This window comes from Bufo gargarizans, chromosome 5 (assembly GCF_014858855.1).
Source record: "Bufo gargarizans isolate SCDJY-AF-19 chromosome 5, ASM1485885v1, whole genome shotgun sequence".
NCBI lineage: Eukaryota > Metazoa > Chordata > Amphibia > Anura > Bufonidae > Bufo > Bufo gargarizans.
In genome coordinates, this window is record NC_058084.1 from 402,911,651 (window position 1) to 402,935,588 (window position 23,938).

Sequence of the window (23,938 nt, forward strand, 5' to 3'; positions counted from 1 at the left end):
CTACCACAGGAATGGGAAGATAATTTGCAGCTTTGAAGATTAATGGAATGACCTCTGAGCCTGTGTTAATGAAACATGTCTTTGATAGTCCATTGACCTATGCTTGGACTACCAGACAGCACTCAACGATCATCATCAAGGTAGATTGGGAACCTTTGAAAGGGCTTCCTGCCAGTTGGCCCTCACTAGCCGTGTGCCCTAAGTTTAAAGACATCTGCTCAGTAGTATTGGACTAGGCATCAGTGAAGTTCCAGGCTAGGTGACCTGGCTCACCACATCTCCAGTAACTGTGCACTCCATCCAACCCGGGCCGTTACCATGTCTCAGCCGTTGAACATGTGCACTAGGATTCAGAATCAGTGCAATCTCCTCCTCAGTTCACTATTTCAGTCATAGAGGTCTGGGGCAAATCCCTGAAAGATACCGCCAGCTATCTCTGTTACAGCTACTGAGCAAACTTTGTTCAGATTAAGGATCCGTCATGGATGGATCCGTTCAGATAATACAACCATCTGCATCCGTTCAGAACGGATCCGTTTGTATTATCTTTAACATAGCCAAGACGGATTCGTCTTGAACACCATTGAAAGTCAATGGAGGACGGATCCGTTTTCTATTGTGCCAGATTGTGTGCCAGATCTGTCCCCATTGACTTACATTGTGTGCCAGGACGGATCCGTTTGGCTCAGTTTCATCAGATGGACACCGTGTCCGTCTCCAAAGCGGAATGGAGACTAAACTAGTGCATTCTGAGCAGATCCTTTTCCATTCAGACTGCATTAGAATGCAAACTGATCCGATTTGGACTGCTTGTGAGAGCCCTGAACGGATCTCACAAACGGAAAGCCAAAAGGCGAGTGTGAACGTAGGCCTAACCCTCTTGAGCGGTGAGACATTGTCTCTCTCCTTCATCTCTCACTAACTGCATGGCTCCCTACACCACTTTTTGCAGAGAGATGTCATCCGCATAAATAGTCCTCTGTGTGGTATGGCTCCAGAACCCTGCCATGTATTGATCACAAAGTAGACGATTTACATCAGACATGGCTGTGCATCCTTCCTAGTCTTTCTTCAGCAATCAGTTCTATAGACTATTGAATGACAATAAGGAAACTGTTGCACACATTCTCCCTCTCTCTGTATTCTGGTGTAGAATTTTTTTTAAATAAAAAAAGCGATGGTTGTGGCATCACTGTACAGCTCTCAATGATGGCATCCATAGTATTCTGCTGCTCCAAGGGAGATATTCCTACTGTTTTCCTGGCAAGTTCAGATTGAGATCAGCCTGATGCTGACTGGTACACTTGGCTGACTTGCCATCAAACTTAGGCACATTCTTGCTCTCGAGGGGATGAACACAGCAGTTCATGGTCCAGAGCTGAAGTGGCCTCAGGGGTCTCTCCTCTTCAGCTCATTCCGCTAACTACACCACAGTGTAAAAGGGTCCATTCACATGTCCGCAATTTTGTTCCAGAATTGCGGACCTATTCATTTCTATGGGGCAGCACGATGTGCTGCCTGGATACGGAATTGCGTATCCCGAAAAAAAATAGAACATGTCCTATTCTTGTTCGCAATTGCGGACAAGATAGGCATATTCTATTAGTGCCGGCAATGTGCGGTCCGCAAAATGCAGTTCATGGCCATTAGGAGCCTCATTCTCCTATTGACTGGCTGACATAATTTTGGAGAAAAACCACCAACGCATTTTACAACCAACATAAAATAAACATTTAGCTAACAAATTAACCATTCCTAGCTGGAAGAAACATGCATTGCTAACCACAATCGGTGGGGCACATTTACTAAGCCTATAGATGGGATAAATGATACAGGCTGTCTAAACATGCACCAGATGTATCTCAGTGGCTCAGGGTGGAGAATAACTTTAGTACCTGGCTAGAGATTTGTCTAAACCTATTCCAACTATGGATTGGCTTAGTTTGAGACAGAATTGTGACACAATTTTGGTTCTAAATGTGGATCATTGTGTGAAAATCATTTAAAAATGTAGGTGGGTGCCTCCACTTCCCCACCAAGGTGGCCATACACAATAAATGAATGTCAGCTGAACCCTTTGATTATGGCGGGACCCCATTCAAGTCAATGGGTCCGCCCAAAAAATGGAACACATACGGAAATGCATCAGTATGTCTTCCGTATCCGTTCCGTTTTTGCGGAACCATCTATTGAAAATGTTATGCCCAGCCCAATTTTTTCTATGTAATTACTGTATACTGTATATGCCATATGTAAAACGGAACGGAAACGGAACGGAAATGGAAACACAACAGAAACAAAAAAACTGAACAACGGATCTGTGAAAAACGGACCGCAAAACACTGAAATAGCCATACGGTAGTGTGAAAGAGGCCTAATGCAGGCATCCTCAAACTGCGGCCCTCCAGCTGTTGCAAAACTACAACTCCCACAATGCCCTGCTGTAGGCTGATACCTGTAAGCTGCTTGGGCATGCTGGGAGTTGTAGTTTTGCAACAGCTGGAGGGCCGCAGTTTGAGGATGCCTGATCTAATGTGTATGTGCTGCCCCCCCCGGACTCTCCCTGACAGCAAATGTCTTCAAAATTCAAAGAATAGGAAGAATATAATATGCAAATAATTGTATCAATAGTCACCATCAGGATTCTGTGTATCTGAGATCTGTTATAGAGCCATAAGGCATACAAGACACGGTCTGATTGTAAGAAGTATGTGCAATCTCTCTCTAAAAGTATTTATTTTCTCATGTGGCTCTATAGCTGAATCATTTGCTTTCATAGTTTTCTCCCATTGTATTCCATTTTAAGCCACTATAGAGCAGTTTCCACTACTCCCAATGTCTGCTTTTTGTCAGAAATTGAGGAAAATGGGAAACAACGCAGCTAAATCTCTGTACATAAGGCATTCCTGCCACCATTAGGCCTCGGCAGAATGAAACCCTTGGCATTGTTTTCAGTTTCATAAAAAATAAATGGTGTTTATGTTGCTACAATGTGGATAATTGAATAAAAAGGGACAATTTCCACACAGTAATGTAGCAAACAAATCATTTTGCCTCCCGGAGAGAAAAACAGCATCTGCAAGAACTAGATTTTTCTGGCTCCCTGTAAGGAATGCTTTGTATTGTACTTTAGTATTCTGTACTAATTCTGTATGGTACTATTATTTGAAATTGGATTAAATAATTAGCACAACTGCAGGGATTTATGCCCAGGTCAAGTGGGATGGAAATTTTGTCTGTAAAAGTTTAGAAAGTCATTGATTTGCACAATTCTAAATGCTGTATTTAAAGGGACATTTCCATTCCTATTTTTTAAACCCAATATTAATCAGAAAGCCATTTTTAAAAGAATTTTTGCTGATTTTATTTTTCTCAGTTTGGCATTGAAAATTAGACACAAAGGGGGTCATTTATTATGCTGAAATACGCCTATACTAGGGGATGGGCCGGGAAGCCGTCTCATTCATCATTTTCTTCACCTGTTTTAGGCGTAGTAAAGGGTCTAAATGTAAGTCAGCTCAGAGTCTTATGGAGAGGCCTACGTCTCCTAATATCTTCGGCAGATACTCATCCAACTATGGGGCTTTATTAAGACCAGCGTCTAAAATGCTGGTCTTAATAAATGTGCCCCAAAATATTTTAATTCTATAGCAATCAGCACAGGGAGATAAAACTATTATATAGATAGACAATACATTGTCAGGTTACTGCTGATGGAAAGATGTTATCTGTTAGTAAAATAGTACATTAGTAGAAATAGGAAAACAGTATGACAGCTCTGTTGTTCTTTTGATAGGCCTTGATAAACATAGAAGAGTATTCTATATTATCGGTGTTATGTCCTAATTTGGTCACTCACCTGCCTTCCTTCTCTGGTCAAAGTGAATGGTCTGTCATGCAAGGCTGTTTAACATGATAAAATTCCCAACAAAATAGGAAGTTAGGGAATCATCATAGGAAGTAGAATACATGTAGTTACTTAAAAAAATGCTATCCAGAAAACCAACCACCCTTTTGTTTGTAAAAAAAAAAAAAATACTTCATATACTTCAATATTCACATATCGACTGTTAATATGTGATAAAAATTTGGATGGTAAAGTCCCTTTAATAAATTATATATGGCAAACCAATTGGTGCCTGCTACACATATAAAGAGAGAAATGCAAGTTTAAAGTGGTTTCCTGAGACTTTTGTACTGATGACCTATTCTTTGGTCTTTAGTATCTGATCGGTGGGGATCAGACACCCGGGACCCTGCTGATCAGCTGAGAAGTAACAGGTGCTCAAAGTAGTGCCATGGCCTTCTCTCAGTTTAGCTTAGGCCATCAGTTACATGGTCATCAGTTACATGGTCTAGGCCATCAGTTACATGGTCTAGGCCATCAGTTACATGGTCTAGGTGCAGCTCAGCCCCCAGGCTGAGTTGCGATACCAAGTACAGATGGCAGCACTGTGCCTGGTGAGCTGAGTGAAGGCTGCAGTGCTTTTCTTAAACAGCTGATCGGAGGGGGTTCCGGGTGATCAGATACTGACCACCTATCCAGAGGATAGGTCATCAGTAGAAAAGTCTTGGAAAACCCCTTTAATTGTAGTGAATTTTTTTTTTTACATGCATATGGTTCTCCAGGTCGCCCAACCAGCTCAGAAGACGTCCATAACAATCCTGATCAGAAGAGGCTTTGTTTTACTATTTTTTTTTGTATAACTACATATTACTGTATTGTACCAACTTCATCCTCAGGTCAGGGACTGGAGAACCTTTATTAGCTGTGGATCCATATGAGAGTATAATTTTCTCTTCAAAATACCTATATAATAATTTGGTCATAAACCCAGGGTTTTTACTACAGTATCTGTGTATAATAGCATTGCGCCTATTTTTTCACAACACTAAAATATGAGTGATATTCCTATAGCTGTATTGGAAAGCCTCTCATTGGTTAATAGACCTACTATCTTTTTGGCACACAGTTTTCTGTCTCTCCGATAATAAGACATTTAAAGGCTATGTCCACATTAATGTAGTGTTTCCGTCACAATAATGCTTATTGAATTTTTCCTAAACTGACTAGTATATATCAAATGATACAACCGGAATCAGGAGTTTTACAAAAATAGAGATACAGTACAGTTATGTAGACTGTCTGTGGACATTAAGGATACCCTTAAGTTGATGTGAGCTGAATATAACATAAGAGAGCTAACAAGGCCGAGAAAACTGTAGAGGAAGTGTGGGAGTGTGCCTAGAAGAAGTGATAACTGCGGGAGCTAGTCCGGACCCCCACCAATCAGTCTCAGAAAACTCTTTTAAATATGGAATTAACCTGCATAATTTGTCTTTTACTGGCCTTGGGGAACAGTCAGTGGGCCAGATTTATCATGACTCTGACAGCTCACTCCACTTTCACATATGGCTAAAGTCAGTTTTAGCCATGTCAGATTTATGATCGGTCCTTTAAGACTGTTATAAATGTAGTTTGACGGTAGCAGTTTATCCGTCAGTAAGCAGCTTTACAAAAGTCGCACATCTTTGCGAAAAAGCACGTATGGGCCACGTCCCCGAAACGCGTATGGGCTATACCTTATATCGGCATGCTGGTAGAAAGTCTCCCCTGGATTTAAACCGAAGTTCCTGGAACGAATAAACCCTGGCGGCACTCGAGTTCAATTAGCGCTAAATTCGCTGACGAGACTGAATACAGAGTCAGCTGAGACCAACGAGTCAGTATTGAGAGACGGGAATGAGACAAGAGCAAGGTAACAGTGAATAAGCAAATATAACTGTGTGTGGGACGCCACATTGCGGTTTACATTGCACCCTCTAGTCTCTTCCGCTATACTGTGAACCAACCAGGAGTGGAATTCTAATATAAGACATTACCCTGACCCAATCCTTGGGTAATTTATTTGAAAGAAAGACATTGGCATTACTGCAGTTTAAAGGAGCTCCCGACTTACACTTGCGGTTTATTTGAATGGACTTTAACTCATTATGACCCTTGCTTTAAATTGCTGCTATTGAACGATACTATTGATGCAGATAGTTGCTGACACTTACTATTGCCAATTGCTGCTACATTGTTGTCTGTTGCTGCTATATTATTGCTATTTATTGTTATATATTGTGCTACTGCTATTTTATGCTACTTTTTTATCTTGTTGTTTTAGTAATTGATTTTATATAATAAATATCTCACTTGTTGGCTACATATATAGAGTGCCTGGTCTATCTTTACAATTTTAATGATAAATCTGGCCCAGTATGTTTTCTGTACCTGCAGAATGTTGAGGAGGAATTTTGGACTATTCCTCCCTGCTAATGTGTTTCTGTTCATCAATATTTCTGGAATGACTTGCGAACACAACCCTCTTCAGTTCATAGCATCTTGATAAGGTTTAGATCAGTACTCTGACTTGGCCATTCCAAATTACACATTTTCTTTATCCATAATTCTTTAGTAAATTTACTTGCATGCTTTTGGATCATTTTCTTGTTGCATCACCCAACATCTCTTCTGTTTGAGGTCATGGACATCTAGCCTTATAGTCTCCAGGATGTTTTAACACACCTTAGAATGTATTGTTATCTCAATGACTGCAAGGCATGCAGGCCCTGAGGCAGCAAAGTAGCCCTAAACCATGATACTCCCTCCACTACGCTTAACAGTTGGGAATGCTTTTTTTTGCTGTGCACTGTACTTTTTCATCTAAATATAGCATTCCTTACTTATGCTAAGTTCCACTTTTATTTCATCTGTCCATAGAGCACTTTCTCAGAAGCATTCTGAGGCAAACTCTAGGTGGGTAACAATATTTTCCATCCGTCCATAGAACACTTTCTCAGAAGCATTCTGAGGCAAACTCTAGGTGGGTAACAATTTTTTTTTTTTATGCAACGGCTACCTTTATTGCATCCTTCCATGAACACCATTAATTTTTAGACATATCTATATAATAGTGGCTCACCACTCTGCTAATATGGGCCATGTTAGACAATGAGAATATAATGTCTGTCAGCCATATAGCTGTTCTGATAAAATATTACATTGCTTGATACCACTAGTAAGGTATAAAAGATATGGCTGGATGGTCTCAGTAAAAGATACTATATGTATGACAGACATAGGATAATGGACATGGTTAGTTTGTCAATGCCATATCCATTAACTTAGGTATATATTTGTAGTATTCAATAAATAAGGAGTGGTTCACTCTGACCGCAGTATAAGAAATACACAAAGGGTCTCAATAATGGTCCATATATTGTATTCACCATTGGTAATATAGTGTAAACCGACTCTACGTCTCACGTCGTAGGGACCTAGTAATGATCCATGTATTATATTCACCGTTGATAGTATAGTCTAAAAAGGCCTTACATCACATGTGGTAGCGGTAGGCAACAAGTATTTAATAGATAGCAAGCATTTGATAATAGTCTGTATGGTTTACTCACTGTTGGTGGTATAGTTTGAGCCGACCTGCGTCCCACGTGGTTATTAGTAGGACGGCAGTGAGGCTTTTCTTACCTATGCTCCTCCATGTATCATGGGTGCCACTACCTGCTGTAACCTTTCGTGTCGGCATCCCATGTGGTATCGCTGTGGGTCTTGGAAGGAAGGAGTGGGATATACTTCGAAACGTGTTTGGTATTATAGATACAACAAATACGATCCAAGACCCACAGAATAATATATTCATCCACTGCTGGAATATTTTTTCCATTGAAAGAAAATTTGGAGCGCTCCAAGGACATTGTGAATATTTTTCAATAGCTGACCGGCCTGATCATAATTTTCTGAGAACAGCGATACCATGTGGGATGCAGATATGAAAGGTTACAGCAGATAGCGGCACCCATGATACATGGAGGAGCGGAGGTAAGATAAGCCTCACTGCCGTCCTACTAAAAACCACGTGGGACGCAGGTTGGCTCAAACTATACTACCAACAGTGAGTAAACCATACGGACTATTATCAAATGCTTGCCATCTATTAAATATTTGTTGCCTACCGCTACCACGTGTGATGTTAGGCCGGTGACGCGTTATTTTACCCTACCTCGTGAGATTTCCCTACCCTCTGACTTCCTGTCGCATGAGCGATGACGTCGGGGGGCGTGTCTCACTTTTCTCCATCTGCGCATGCCCAAAAGGACACTCTAGTGAACGTCGCAAGGCTGAACTTAGCAGCACGCCGGGAACCTGCGCATGCGTCTGGGAGCCGAGGTAGGGAAAAATCACGGGTCAGTGCGCAAGCGCAGTTAACTTATTAAAATCCACCCGATATACGCGCCTGCGCAATGTGATGGTAGGGGAAAATTACGTCCCAGTGCGCAAGCGCCGAGGGTAAGCATGAATATCCATGCCAAAAGCACTTTTAACCCTTTGCAGGAGCTATTCTCATATTGGTTCTTGACTGATTGTCCTCCTATATATAGGTTCTATTATATAGGGGGTCTGTCTGCACAGTATATGGGGGGGTCTGTCTGCACAGTATATTTGGGGGGCTGTCTGCACAGTATATGGGGGGGCTGTCTGCACAGTATATGGGGGGGCTGTCTGCACAGTATATGGGGGGGTCTGTCTGCACAGTATATGGGGGGGGGGTCTGTCTGCACAGTATATGGGGGGGGCTGTCTGCACAGTATATGGGGGGGGGGCTGTCTGCACAGTATATGGGGGGGGGGCTGTCTGCACAGTATATTTGGGGGGCTGTCTGCACAGTATATTTGGGGGTCTGTCTGCACAGTATATTTGGGGGGCTGTCTGCGCAGTATATTTGGGGGGCTGTCTGCGCAGTATATTTGGGGGGCTGTCTGCACAGTATATTTGGGGGGCTGTCTGCACAGTATATTTGGGGGGCTGCCTGCACAGTATATTTGGGGGGCTGTCTGCACAGTATATTTGGGGGCTGTCTGCACAGTATATTTGGGGGGCTGTCTGCACAGTATATTTGGGGGGCTGTCTGCGCAGTATATTTGGGGGGCTGTCTGCACAGTATATTTGGGGGGCTGTCTGCACAGTATATTTGGGGGGCTGCCTGCACAGTATATTTGGGGGGCTGTCTGCACAGTATATTTGGGGGGCTGCCTGCGCAGTATATTTGGGAGTCTGTCTGCGCAGTATATAGAGGGGGCTGTCTGCACATTAAATGGGGGGGCTGTCTGCGCATTAAATGGGGGGGCTGTCTGCGCAGTATATGGGGGGCTGTCTGCGCAGTATATGGGGGGGCTGTCTGCGCAGTGTATTGGGGGGGGCTGTCTGCACAGTATATTTGGGGGGCTGTCGCACAGTATATGGGGGGGCTGTCTGCGCAGTATATGGGGGGGCTGTCTGCGCATTAAATGGGGGGGCTGTCTGCGCAGTATATGGGGGGCTGTCTGCGCATTATATGGGGGGGCTGTCTGCGCAGTATATGGGGGGGCTGTCTGCGCAGTATATGTGGCGCTGTATGCGCATCTATATGGGGGGCTGTCTGCGCATTATATGGGGGGGCTGTCTGCGCATTATATGGGGGGGCTGTCTGCGCATTATATGGAGGGGCTGTCTGCGCAGTATATGGGGTGCTGTCTGGCTAGTATATGGGGGGGCTGTCTGCGCAGTATATGGGGGGGCTGTCTGCGCAGTGTATTGGCGGGGGCTGTCTGCACAGTATATTTGGGGGGCTGTCGCACAGTATATGGGGGGCTGTCTGCGCAGTATATGGGGGGGCTGTCTGCGCAGTATATGGGGGGCTGTCTGCGCATTATATGGGGGGCCTGTCTGCGCAGTATATGGGGGGGCTGTCTGCGCAGTATATGTGGCGCTGTCTGCGCATTATATGGGGGGGCTGTCTGCGCATTATATGGGGGGCTGTCTGCGCATTATATGGGGGGGCTGTCTGCGCATTATATGGAGGGGCTGTCTGCGCAGTATATGGGGTGCTGTCTGCGTAGTATATGGGGGGGCTGTCTGCGCAGTATATGGGGGGGCTGTCTGCGCAGTATATGTGGCGCTGTCTGCGCAGTATATGGGGGGCTGTCTGCGCATTATATGGGGGGGCTGTCTGCTCAGTATATGGGGGGGCTGTCTGCGCAGTATATGTGGCACTGTCTGCGCAGTATATGGGGGGCTGTCTGCGCATTATATGGGGGGGCTGTCTGCGTAGTATATGGGGGGGCTGTCTGCTCAGTATATGGGGGGCTGTCTGTGCAGTATATGGGGGGCTGTCTGCTACATTATATAGGGAGGTCTGTGCAGTATATGGGGGGGGCTGTCTGTGCAGTATATGGGGGGGCTGTCTGTGCGGTACGGTATATTGGGGGATGTATGTGCAGCATATTTGGGGGGGGCAGTGTATTATATTTGTGGCCTGTGTGTTAGATGTGTACAACCCTATTTTAACAAAAAAATAAATAAAAATTCCCTATATCTCCTATGCCATGGCATGTTTTTTGCTACGAAACTGCAGTCATCTCGTCACTTGGAGAAGGATGAGAAGCGGCCCCCATCCAGAAGGACACACCTGCCACCAGATCCGTCTCTCACTGGATTCTGTAATCCCCGTCTGCTGTGTATATGTGCACCGTCCGTCTGCTGCACTGCGTCTGTTCTGCCATTTGCTCTAACCATTTTAATAAAAAAAAATTGTGTCACAACTCTGACCAGCATGTTCTCCTATGGAACACAAAGTACCTGAAGTGGTAAGAAGAAGCCCATGTGTGAGGCCCGCGCCCTGGCGGGAGCATTGAAGGGGCATCTGACAGGTGACGAGCTGCTCCACGAGTTCAGAGGTCGGCACCCATAGGCTGTCCACATGCTGTGAATTACATCTCCCATCATGCTGGTAAAGTATTATGGGAGGTGTAGTCCAAAACATCTGGAATAGCAAATGCGTATGAATGAAAAGCATGGTGTGTGAGTGGTCAGTAACAAGGGTTGAAGCCTTGACGTGGCGTTACTGCTCACATGTGTATCCATGTGCCAATTCAACCAATGTGAGTGACTGTAATTAATACTGATTAGGTAACTATAAATACTGTGACAATGGAGAATTAAACGACTGTATCTCCTACACACTGCTTACACCGTGACCATATCTCCTACACACTGCTTACACCGTGACCGTATCTCCTACACACCGCTTACACTGTGACTGTATCACCTACACACCGCTTACACTGTGACTGTATCACCTACACACCGCTTACACCGTGACCGTATCTCCTACACACTGCTTACACCGTGACCGTATCTCCTACACACTGCTTACACTGTGACCGTATCTCCTACACACTGCTTACACCGTGACCGTATCACCTACACACTGCTTACACTGTGACCGTATCTCCTACACACTGCTTACACTGTGACCGTATCACCTACACACTGCTTACACTGTGACCGTATCTCCTACACACTGCTTACACCGTGACCGTATCTCCTACACACTGCTTACACCGTGACCGTATCTCCTACACACCGCTTACACCGTGACCGTATCACCTACACACCGCTTACACCGTGACCGTATCACCTACACACTGCTTACACCGTGACCGTATCTCCTACACACTGCTTACACCGTGACCGTATCTCCTACACACCGCTTACACCGTGACCGTATCACCTACACACCGCTTACACCGTGACCGTATCTCCTACACACTGCTTACACCGTGACCGTATCTCCTACACACTGCTTACACCGCGACCGTATCTCCTACACACTGCTTACACCGTGACCGTATCTCCTACACACCGCTTACACCGTGACCGTATCACCTACACACCGCTTACACCGTGACCGTATCTCCTACACACTGCTTACACCGTGACCGTATCTCCTACACACTGCTTACACCGTGACCGTATCTCTTACACACCGCTTACACCGTGACCATATCTCCTACACACTGCTTACACCATGACCGTATCTCCTACACACCGCTTACACCGTGACCGTATCTCCTACATACTGCTTACACCGTGACCGTATCACCTACACACTGCTTACACCGTGACCGTATCTCCTACACACTGCTTACACTGTGACCGTATCTCCTACACACTGCTTACACCGTGACCGTATCTCCTACACACCGCTTACACCGTGACCGTATCTCCTACACACTGCTTACACCGTGACCGTATCTCCTACACACCGCTTACACCGTGACCGTATCTCACCTTTTGGACTCTTGTACACTACTATATGCACTAAAACATGTATAGTGTTAGTTAACGGGCCATATTGATCGTGCGTACAGGAGCACATGGCATCTTGATGTTGTTCATGTTGTGCCTCACAATGGGCTATTGTCCCGCATTCATATGATCTATTTTCTATTCGTGCTAAACAATAGCCCCACCTGAAGCTCGACTTGCGCAGCATCAGTGTAATCTAGGATTGTGTGTACTCCTGTTGGCATGATCAATGCCAGTGCGGGACATATGGCCCTCTTGTAGGGAATACAGTCGTGTGAAAGAGGCCTTAAAATGAGTTTTCTCATCTCAGACAATAGGGGCATATCGCTTGGATATGCCCCCATTGTCTTATAGCTGCTGTTCCCCGCACCTATATTGAGAACTGGTCCCCTAAATTGGAGTATGGCGCAATGTGCATGCTCTACCGCCCTCCACTCTTCTCTATGTGAGAGTTGTGGATTAGCAAACAGTGGTCGACGGACCCCATTAAATCTGGTGTCCTCCAGCCACAGCGCTACCTGCTCCGTTCTCAATATACAGTCATGTGAAAAAATTAGGACACCCTTTGAAAGCATGTGGTTTTTTGTAACATTTTTAATAAAAGGTTATTTCATCTCCGTTTCAACAATACAGAGAGATTAAAGTAATCCAACTAAACAAAGAAAACTGAAGAAAAGTCTTTTCAAGATCTTCTGTAAATGTCATTCTACAAAAATGCCTATTCTAACTGAGGAAAAAGATAGGACACCCTTGCCCCTAATAGCGAGTGTTACCTCCTTTGGCTGAAATAACTGCAGTGAGACGGTTCTTGTAGCCATCTACCAGTCTTCGACATCGGTCTGAGGAAATTTTACCCCACTCCTCAATGCAGAACTTTTTCAGCTGTGAGATGTTTGAGGGGTTTCTTGCACGTACAGCCCTTTTCAAGTCACCCCACAGCATCTCAATGGGATTCAAATCTGGACTTTGACTTGGCCATTCCAGGACTCTCCATTTCTTCTTTTTCAGCCAATCTTTGGTTGATTTACTAGTATGTTTTGGGTCATTGTCATGTTGCATGGTCCAGTTCCGCTTCAGCTTTAATTTTCTAACTGATGGTCTCACATGTTCTTCAAGCACCTTCTGATACACAGTAGAATTCATCGTGGATTCTATGATGGTGAGCTGACCAGGTCCTGCTTCAGCAAAGCAGCCCCAAACCATGACACTTCCACCTCCATGCTTCACAGTTGGTATGAGGTTCTTTTCTTGGAATGCTGTGTTTGGTTTACGCCAAACATGTCCTCTGCTGTTGTGTCCAAATAATTCAATTTTGGACTCATCTGTCCAAAGAACATTATTCCAGAAGTCCTGGTCTTTGTCAACTTTATCTCTGGCAAATGTCAGTCTGGCCTCGATGTTTCTCTTGGAAAGCAAAGGTTTCCTCCTTGCACACCTCCCATGCAAGTTAAACTTGTACAGTCTCTTTCTGATTGTAGAGGCATGTACTTCTACATCAACAGTAGCCAGAGCCTGCTGTAGTTCTCGAGATGACACTTTAGGGTTTTTGGAGACCTCTTTTAGCATCTTGCGGTCTGCTCTTGGGGTGAACTTGCTGGGGCGACCAGTCCTGGGCATGTTGGCAGTTGTTTTGAAAGCCCTCCACTTGTAGACTATCTTCCGGACAGTGGAATGGCTGATTTCAAAATCTTTTGAGATCTTTTTAAATCCCTTCCCAGACTCATAGGCTGCTACAATCTTTTTTCTGAAGTCCTCTGACAGCTCTTTTGCTCTCACCATGGTGCTCACTCTCACTTCAACAGTCAGGAGCACACCAAACTAAATGTCTGAGGTTTAAATAGGGCAAGCCTCATTCAACATGCAGAGTAACGATCTACTAATTATGTGCACCTGGTGTGATATACCTGTGTGAGATCTGAGCCAATTTAAGAGGGAATACATGTGAGGGTGTCCTATCTTTTTCCTCAGTTAGAATAGGGATTTTTGTAGAATGACATTTACAGAAGATCTTGAAAAGACTTTTCTTCAGTTTTCTTTGTTTAGTTGGATTACTTTAATCTCTCTGTATTGTTGAAACGGAGATGAAATAACCTTTTATTAAAAATGTTACAAAAAACCACATGCTTTCAAAGGGTGTCCTAATTTTTTCACATGACTGTAGGTGCGTGTCCCATCGGTGGTACCCACACCTATCAGACAATGGTTGCATATTCAAGCAATATGCCACCATTGATTGGGATACCCCTTTAACAGCAGTTAGTCCCTTGTGTGTCCATTGTGGTAATCACACTAGTTATGTCATAGCGTCATAGGGAAATCATTAATCAAACTGTTAAATTACAATATATTAATGAATTCCTGATGATGCTGATGGACCGTGACTCCCACAAGGGCTCAAATGAAAAGGGGCAAGATTGAACAACGAACAAGCCTTTGCTGTTCATGTGCCAATCATAGGGTCTACAATCAATAAAGAGCCAAAACATAGCTCATTACTGATGGTATTGTTCATGGTTCACCTTTGGCAATAATGTCGTTTAGGGGGAAAAAAAATACCAAGGGCTTTTCAATAAACGTACAGTAGTGACCCTATGGTAGTTGTAATGTCACCACAGCGGTAGTGCCAAAGGGTACTGTTACCCTGTACCGGCCAATGAAAACACAAATACATCGAAGTTAACTATACATTTTTTTATTTTTTTATAAATTACAATATATCCATAAAAAAAAAATATATATATATATACATACTATACAAAAAATAAAATTTTTTAGTGGAGTAGGACTGTCGGGTAGGTGGTTTGAGGTTGGCAATGGTAGCCCCCCTGTCCTCTTTATTCTCTGAGCTAAAAATACAGTCCACAAGAAAGGATGCAGGTTGAAATTGTGGGTTGTATAAGGGTCTGAGGAGGATGGTACCCGAGCATGTGTAGAGGTGGTGGGGAAAATAGTGGGACGGAGAAGTAGAAAAGAGACAGAAGGGAACACATGCCCGGGGGCTGGGAATGGGAAGGTTGTCGGTAATGGCAGTGGCGTTGCAAGGGGGGTGCGGGGGGTGCGGGCCGCACCGGGTGACACCAGTCTGATGGGGTGTCACCCGCCCCCACCGGCCGCCGGACTGACTTTGACTTACTATGTGTATTCTGACTGAGCTGATCGAGTGAAACAGCTCAGTCAGATAGCCGGCAGCAGCAGGCAGTGTAATAGGAGCCTACAGTGGAAGCTAGCCCCGCCCCTCCCCGCCCTCCAACCAATCAGAGGCAGCCAGCAGTCCAGCACTGACTCACAGCACAGGGGAGTCGCAGGGACTCAGAGAATCGTCTGAGTTTATTAGTTAAAAGAATCGTGTCACTGAGTCCCTGCCAGGCTCCCTGCTCCTGCGGCTCCCTGTCCCCTGACAAGGAAGGGGGGGGGGGGGGTGTATTGCATGTAGCAGAGCTGTGTGTTTATAGGGTGCTATAGGGGGGTATAGATTGCATGTAGCAGAGCTGTGTGTGTAACTGTGTGTGTATAGGGTGCTTGTAGCAGAGTAGGAAGCCTGGCAGGGACTCGGTGACAGGATTCTTTTAACTAATAAACTCTAGACAATTATCTAAATCCCTGCAATAACTATACAGTGTAATTACATCAGTCTGCTCCACTGCATTCACTGCAGCAGAGCTGTGTTTGCCAGGAGCGAGTCCCTCCAGACCTTCGGTTCACTTGAGAGCCGACTCAGCAAGTGAACCGAAGATTCGATGAGCTGCGCATGCGCATTGGTCTTCAGTTCACTTGCTTCTGCTGGCTCAGGAAGTGAACCGAAAATCCGATTCATGAAAAAGATCCGAACTTCCCATCTCTAAATTGTGTAAGCCTACGTGCCAGCCTACGTGTGTGCCGTGCGGTGCGTGCGGTGCTCAGGTCCAAGGAGGCGTGACTGAGTCCGTCAGTGGGGCCGCGGCGGATGGCAGCGCCTGCGTAGCTGTCTGGAGGACTCTGGATGGAGGGAGGCGAGGAGGTGGAGCTGCTCTGCTGTGGCCTGTAAAGCTGCCTCTCCAGGCTGGCAGCAGAAGAACACAGAGAAGACTGAGTGAGGCACAACTTGTTGGCCGACCCTGCTGGACTGGAGAAGACAACTTAAGGCTGAGACTGGAGCCAGGACCCGACCCCACTCCAGCCAGACCCCAGTGATATATCAGGTACAGTACTACTGATCATTCTCAGCCCAGAGGAGCTGCTGAGTTGATTGGAGGGGGGGGGGGGGCTGTATTGTAAAAGAGGGGGAGAGAAGAGATGGGGGACAAAATGTACAACGTGTCCATGCTATGGAGCCTGGAGGGGAAGAAAAGAAGTGTGCCACCCCCCTCCAACATTGTCGGTCATCATGTCACCGCACCTGATGGTGCAGACTCCAACATTGTCCCCCATTAGGGAGCATAATGGACAGGGGGCTGACAGCTGACATGGGGGGCATGATGGATGGGGGCTGACGGCTGACATGGGGGGCATGATGGATGGGGGCTGACAGCTGACATGGGCATGATGGATGGGGCATGACGGCTGTCATGGGCATGATGGATGGGGTGCTGACGGCTGACATGGGGGGCTGACATGAGGGCATGATGGCTGACATGAGGGGCATGATAGATGGGGGCTGACGGCTGATATGGGGGCTGATTTGAGGTATGATTAACATTGGGGGTCTGACCTGAGGTATAATGGAAAATATTGTTTCTTATTATACTCCTCTAAAACCTATGTGCGTCTTATAGGGCGAAAAGTACAGTCCTCAAACCAGCGATTGAAGCAGAGCGAAGATACCAGGACCACACAGAGGAGAAGCCAGCTGCTGCAGACAGAACCAGGACCAGGTGAGCTGGGGGGTCGCTGAGATGTAGCTTCGCTTGTGTTGCCAAAAAATCCTTGCACCTGCCCTGGTCACGTCCGCGTGACAGCAGTGACTCACTCACACAGGCGGCCTGCCCAGTGTCTTCAGCTTGTCGTCGTCCTCCAGTGGCCAAATTCTGCGCCTGTGCCGAGGATCTGGGTGTTCACGCCTGCGCACTGGTTTTCTGATTACTAGCAGAAGCATCGGAATATCCAGTGCGCAGGCCCGTACAGTGACACTCCTGCAAGCGCCGCATCGGAGGGCTGTTGGAGCTGCCAGCCTGCCTACCTCCTGACTTTGGCAATAGCAATATTTTTACTGCACAGTATGTGTCCCCTATATTTATATATAATAAACAAAGAGTCCCACAGTACATAATGTGGGCAAAATATACCTAATTACATAACATTCCCAATAAATAAACTTATTTTTATGTGAAAAAGGGCTATTTTACATTTTTATTAGTGATACTCTTTGGTGCCAGGGGGTGTACCCTGGCATTTTTATTATGGTACACCACCTGGCACCAAAGTGTATCACTTTAAAAAAAAAAAAAAAATAGCCATTTTTCACATAAAAATAAGTTTATGTATTGGGAATGGTATGTAATTAGGTATATTTTGCCCACATTATGTACCACATTATATAACTAAATTATTATTAACTAAGGCTACTTTCACACTTGCGTTCAGAGCGGATCCGTCTCAGAAGGATCCGCTCATATAATGCAGACGGCGGCTCCGTTCAGTACGGATCCGTCTGCATTATATTGTTAAAATATTTCTAAGTGTGAAAACGGCCTCAGACGGATCCGTCCAGACTTTCAATGTAAAGTCAATGGGGGACGGATCCGTTTGAAGATTGAGCCATATTGTGTCATCTTCAAACGGATCCGTCCCCATTGACTTACATTGTAAGTCTGGACGGATCCGCTTGCCTCCGCACGGCCAGGCGGACACCCGAACGCTTCAAGCAGCGTTCAGGTGTCCGCCTGCTGAGCGGAGCGGAGGCTGAACTCTGCCAGACTGATGCATTCTGAGCGGATCCGCGTCCACTCAGAATGCATTAGTGCTGGACGGATGCGTTCGGGGCCGCTTGTGAGAGCCTTCAAACCGAACTCACAAGCGGAGCCCCGAACGCTAGTGTGAAAGTAGCCTAAATTATTGTACCACATTATATAACTAAATCATTATATAACTAAATTATTGGTTATATGACTAAAAAATGATTGCTTCCGGGGGTGACACCATTTTCTACCGCACTGGGTGACACCAGCCCTAGCAACGCCACTGGGTAATGGTCACTGGTGTGGGATGGGGTTGTGGGGGCCGTGGACAATTTCTGTGACCCATTCTCTAAGCATGATATTAAACTCATGCAACTGCTCGGGCGTCATTGAGTCCCCCAAATTGATTATGCTTACCCCATAATGGTAGTTAGGGCTGCATTGGATCGCCAACTCTGCTCCCTCCCAGCGGCGAATCAAGGCAGCACTAAACTCCTTCTGATGTTCGTCCAAACCTTCTACAGTGTTGGAAACAACCTCTACACGGTCCACATAATCATTTTGCTTTGGCCTACCGGATCTCTGCATGCTCAGCAGGGCTCTTAAATTTGGATGTCAACCTAAGAGCCTCTGTTGAGCAGAGGGATCCGGTAGGGGACCCGGATTCTCCCGAGCAGATGCATGAGGGACAGGAGGTCTGGCGTTGGCGATCCATTCATTTTCCGCATCAGGAGGTTGTTCAGTCTCCAGAGCGCTGCTCTTAGTTCTGTATGAAAAAAATGAAATAAAAATTTACCTTTAAAAACACCATCCATGTCCGATGCTACGTCTACATTACACCATAAGTTGGCTGTCCGAAACAGGTAGCCAAACGCTCTGCTGTTACAGACAGTCCCTTAAAGGGAACCTGTCACCGGGATTTTGTGTATAGAGCTGAGGACATGGGTTGCTAGATGGCCGCTAGCACATCCTCAATACCCAGTCCCCATAGCTCTGTGTGCTCTTATTGTGTAAGAAAACAGATTTGATACATATGCAAATTAACCTGAGAGGAGTCCTGTCCCCGACTCCTCTCACATACAGGACTCATCTCAGGTTAATTTGCATATGTATCAAATTGATTTTTTTAATAAAAGCACACAGAGCTATGGGGACTGGGTATTGCGGATGTGCTAGAGGCCATCTAGCAACCCATGTCCTCAGCGCTATACCCCAAATCCCGGTGACAGGTTCCCTTTAAATTACATTTCTTTTTACATTTCATTTACATTTCTTTAAAAAATATATATAATTTACCTTCTTTGTGCCATTGTGCGTCGTCGTAAACCAAGGCCGCTGTATATGTACTCCCTGAGGTTGCGCCGGACCCAATCGGGACTGAACCTCCTTCTTATAGTCCATCCTGAAGCCGTCCTGGATAGATCAGCGTTGTGTAACCTGTTTAAATGTTGGAAAAAAAATAAGAACAATAAGAATGTTTAAAAAAAAAATTGCTGTTCTTACAACATATCTTCTGAGACACCGCATTTAAATCCCCCCAGGTCTCAGAAAGGTCAGAACATATGTCCCTCTATGGCCGCGTAAGCAGTGTGTAGGAGATACGGTCACGGTGTAAGCGGTGTGTAGGAGATACAGTCACAGTGTAAGCAGTGTGTAGGAGATACGGTCACAGTGTAAGCAGTGTGTAGGAGATACGGTCACAGTGTAAGCAGTGTGTAGGAGATACGGTCACAGTGTAAGCGGTGTGTAGGAGATACGGTCACGGTGTAAGCGGTGTGTAGGAGATACGGTCACAGTGTAAGCGGTGTGTAGAAGATACGGTCACGGTGTAAGCGGTGTGTAGGAGATATGGTCACGGTGTAAGCAGTGTGTAGGAGATACGGTCACAGTGTAAGCAGTGTGTAGGTGATACGGTCACGGTGTAAGCGGTGTGTAGGAGATATGGTCACGGTGTAAGCGGTGTGTAGGAGATACGGTCACGGTGTAAGCAGTGTGTAGGAGATACGGTCGCAGTGTAAGCGGTGTGTAGGAGATACGGTCACAGTGTAAGCGGTGTGTAGGAGATACGGTCACAGTGTAAACGGTGTGTAGGAGATACGGTCACGGTGTAAGCAGTGTGTAGGAGATACGGTCACGGTGTAAGCGGTGTGTAGGAGATACGGTCACAGTGTAAGCGGTGTGTAGGAGATACGGTCACGGTGTAAGCAGTGTGTAGGAGATACGGTGTAAGCAGTGTGTAGGAGATACGGTCACGGTGTAAGCGGTGTGTAGGAGATACGGTCACGGTGTAAGCAGTGTGTAGGAGATACGGTCACGGTGTAAGCAGTGTGTAGGAGATACGGTCACGGTGTAAGCGGTGTGTAGGAGATACGGTCACGGTGTAAGCAGTGTGTAGGAGATATGGTCACGGTGTAAGCGGTGTGTAGGAGATACGGTCACGGTGTAAGCAGTGTGTAGGAGATACGGTCACAGTGTAAGCAGTGTGTAGGAGATACGGTCACAGTGTAAGCTGTGTGTAGGTGATACGGTCACGGTGTAAGCGGTGTGTAGGAGATACGGTCACAGTGTAAGCGGTGTGTAGGAGATACGGTCACGGTGTAAGCAGTGTGTAGGAGATACGGTGTAAGCAGTGTGTAGGAGATACGGTCACGGTGTAAGCGGTGTGTAGGAGATACGGTCACGGTGTAAGCAGTGTGTAGGAGATACGGTCACAGTGTAAGCAGTGTGTAGGAGATACGGTCACGGTGTAAGCGGTGTGTAGGAGATACGGTCACGGTGTAAGCAGTGTGTAGGAGATACGGTCACGGTGTAAGCAGTGTGTAGGAGATACGGTCGCAGTGTAAGCGGTGTGTAGGAGATACGGTCACAGTGTAAGCGGTGTGTAGGAGATACGGTCACAGTGTAAACGGTGTGTAGGAGATACGGTCACGGTGTAAGCAGTGTGTAGGAGATACGGTCACGGTGTAAGCGGTGTGTAGGAGATACGGTCACAGTGTAAGCGGTGTGTAGGAGATACGGTCACGGTGTAAGCAGTGTGTAGGAGATACGGTGTAAGCAGTGTGTAGGAGATACGGTCACGGTGTAAGCGGTGTGTAGGAGATACGGTCACGGTGTAAGCAGTGTGTAGGAGATACGGTCACAGTGTAAGCAGTGTGTAGGAGATACGGTCACGGTGTAAGCGGTGTGTAGGAGATACGGTCACGGTGTAAGCAGTGTGTAGGAGATATGGTCACGGTGTAAGCGGTGTGTAGGAGATACGGTCACGGTGTAAGCAGTGTGTAGGAGATACGGTCACAGTGTAAGCAGTGTGTAGGAGATACGGTCACAGTGTAAGCTGTGTGTAGGTGATACGGTCACGGTGTAAGCGGTGTGTAGGAGATACGGTCACAGTGTAAGCGGTGTGTAGGAGATACGGTCACGGTGTAAGCAGTGTGTAGGAGATACGGTGTAAGCAGTGTGTAGGAGATACGGTCACGGTGTAAGCGGTGTGTAGGAGATACGGTCACAGTGTAAGCAGTGTGTAGGAGATACGGTCACAGTGTAAGCTGTGTGTAGGTGATACGGTCACGGTGTAAGCGGTGTGTAGGAGATACGGTCACAGTGTAAGCGGTGTGTAGGAGATACGGTCACGGTGTAAGCAGTGTGTAGGAGATACGGTGTAAGCAGTGTGTAGGAGATACGGTCACGGTGTAAGCGGTGTGTAGGAGATACGGTCACGGTGTAAGCAGTGTGTAGGAGATACGGTCACAGTGTAAGCAGTGTGTAGGAGATACGGTCACGGTGTAAGCGGTGTGTAGGAGATACGGTCACGGTGTAAGCAGTGTGTAGGAGATATGGTCACGGTGTAAGCGGTGTGTAGGAGATACGGTCACGGTGTAAGCAGTGTGTAGGAGATACGGTCACAGTGTAAGCAGTGTGTAGGAGATACGGTCACAGTGTAAGCGGTGTGTAGGAGATACGGTCACAGTGTAAGCGGTGTGTAGGAGATACGGTCACGGTGTAAGCGGTGTGTAGGAGATACGGTCACGGTGTAAGCAGTGTGTAGGAGATACGGTGTAAGCAGTGTGTAGGAGATACGGTCACGGTGTAAGCGGTGTGTAGGAGATACGGTCACAGTGTAAGCGGTGTGTAGGAGATACGGTCACAGTGTAAGTGGTGTGTAGGAGATACGGTCACGGTGTAAGCAGTGTGTAGGAGATACGGTGTAAGCAGTGTGTAGGAGATACGGTCACGGTGTAAGCGGTGTGTAGGAGATACGGTCACGGTGTAAGCAGTGTGTAGGAGATACGGTGTAAGCAGTGTGTAGGAGATACGGTCACGGTGTAAGCGGTGTGTAGGAGATACGGTCACAGTGTAAGCGGTGTGTAGGAGATACGGTCACAGTGTAAGCGGTGTGTAGGAGATACGGTCACGGTGTAAGCAGTGTGTAGGAGATACGGTCACGGTGTAAGCGGTGTGTAGGAGATACGGTCACGGTGTAAGCAGTGTGTAGGAGATACGGTCACAGTGTAAGCAGTGTGTAGGAGATACGGTCACGGTGTAAGCGGTGTGTAGGAGATACGGTCACGGTGTAAGCAGTGTGTAGGAGATATGGTCACGGTGTAAGCGGTGTGTAGGAGATACGGTCACGGTGTAAGCAGTGTGTAGGAGATACGGTCACAGTGTAAGCAGTGTGTAGGAGATACGGTCACAGTGTAAGCGGTGTGTAGGAGATACGGTCACAGTGTAAGCAGTGTGTAGGAGATACGGTCACAGTGTAAGCGGTGTGTAGGAGATACGGTCACAGTGTAAGCAGTGTGTAGGAGATACGGTCACAGTGTAAGCAGTGTGTAGGAGATACGGTCACAGTGTAAGCAGTGTGTAGGAGATACGGTCACAGTGTAAGCGGTGTGTAGGAGATACGGTCACAGTGTAAGCAGTGTGTAGGTGATACGGTCACGGTGTAAGCAGTATGTAGGAGATACGGTCACGGTGTAAGCGGTGTGTAGGAGATACGGTCACGGTGTAAGCAGTGTGTAGGAGATACGGTCACGGTGTAAGCAGTGTGTAGGAGATACAGTCACGGTGTAAGCAGGTTGTAGGAGATACAGTCACAGTGTAAGCGGTGTGTAGGAGATACGGTCACGGTGTAAGCGGTGTGTAGGAGATACGGTCACAGTGTAAGCGGTGTGTAGGTGATACAGTCGTTTAATTCTCCATTGTCACAGTATTTATAGTTACCTAATCAGTATTAATTACAGTCACTCACATTGGTTGAATTGGCACATGGATACACATGTGAGCAGTAACGCCACGTCAAGGCTTCAACCCTTGTTACTGACCACTCACACACCATGCTTTTCATTCATACGCATTTGGTATTCCAGATGTTTTGGACTACACCTCCTATAATACTTTACCAGCATGATGGGAGATGTAATTCACAGCATGTGGACAGCTTATGGTTGCCGACCTCTGAACTCGCGGTGATCACAGTACACAGGAGCAGCTCGTCACCTGTCAGATGCCCCTTCAATGCTCCCGCCAGGGCGCAGGCCTCAAACATGGGCTTCTTCATTCCACTTCAGGTACTTTGTGTTCCATAGGAGAACAGCTGGTCAGAGTTGTGACACAATTTTTTTTTTATTAAAATGGTTAGAGCAAATGGCAGAACAGACGCAGTGCAGCAGACGGACGGTGCACATATACACAGCAGACGGGGATTACAGAATCCAGTGAGAGACGGATCTGGTGGCAGGTGTGTCCTTCTGGATGGGGGCCGCTTCTCATCCTTCTCCAAGTGACGAGATGACTGCAGTTTCATAGCAAAAAACATGCCATGGCATAGGAGATATAGGGAATTTTTATTTATTTTTTTGTTAAAATAGGGTTGTAC

General features: G+C 46.3%; 1 long non-coding RNA gene across 1 annotated transcript; it reads right to left on the minus strand.

The window, feature by feature from the left end:
• Nucleotides 1-18,769: 18,769 nt before the first annotated feature.
• LOC122938106 lies at nt 18,770-23,655 on the minus strand. Its single transcript, XR_006389976.1, has 3 exons — nt 23,560-23,655; nt 19,360-19,500; nt 18,770-18,829 (listed from the first exon to the last, which is right to left on the minus strand). It is a non-coding gene; the product is annotated as an uncharacterized LOC122938106 (long non-coding RNA).
• Nucleotides 23,656-23,938: the final 283 nt, after the last annotated feature.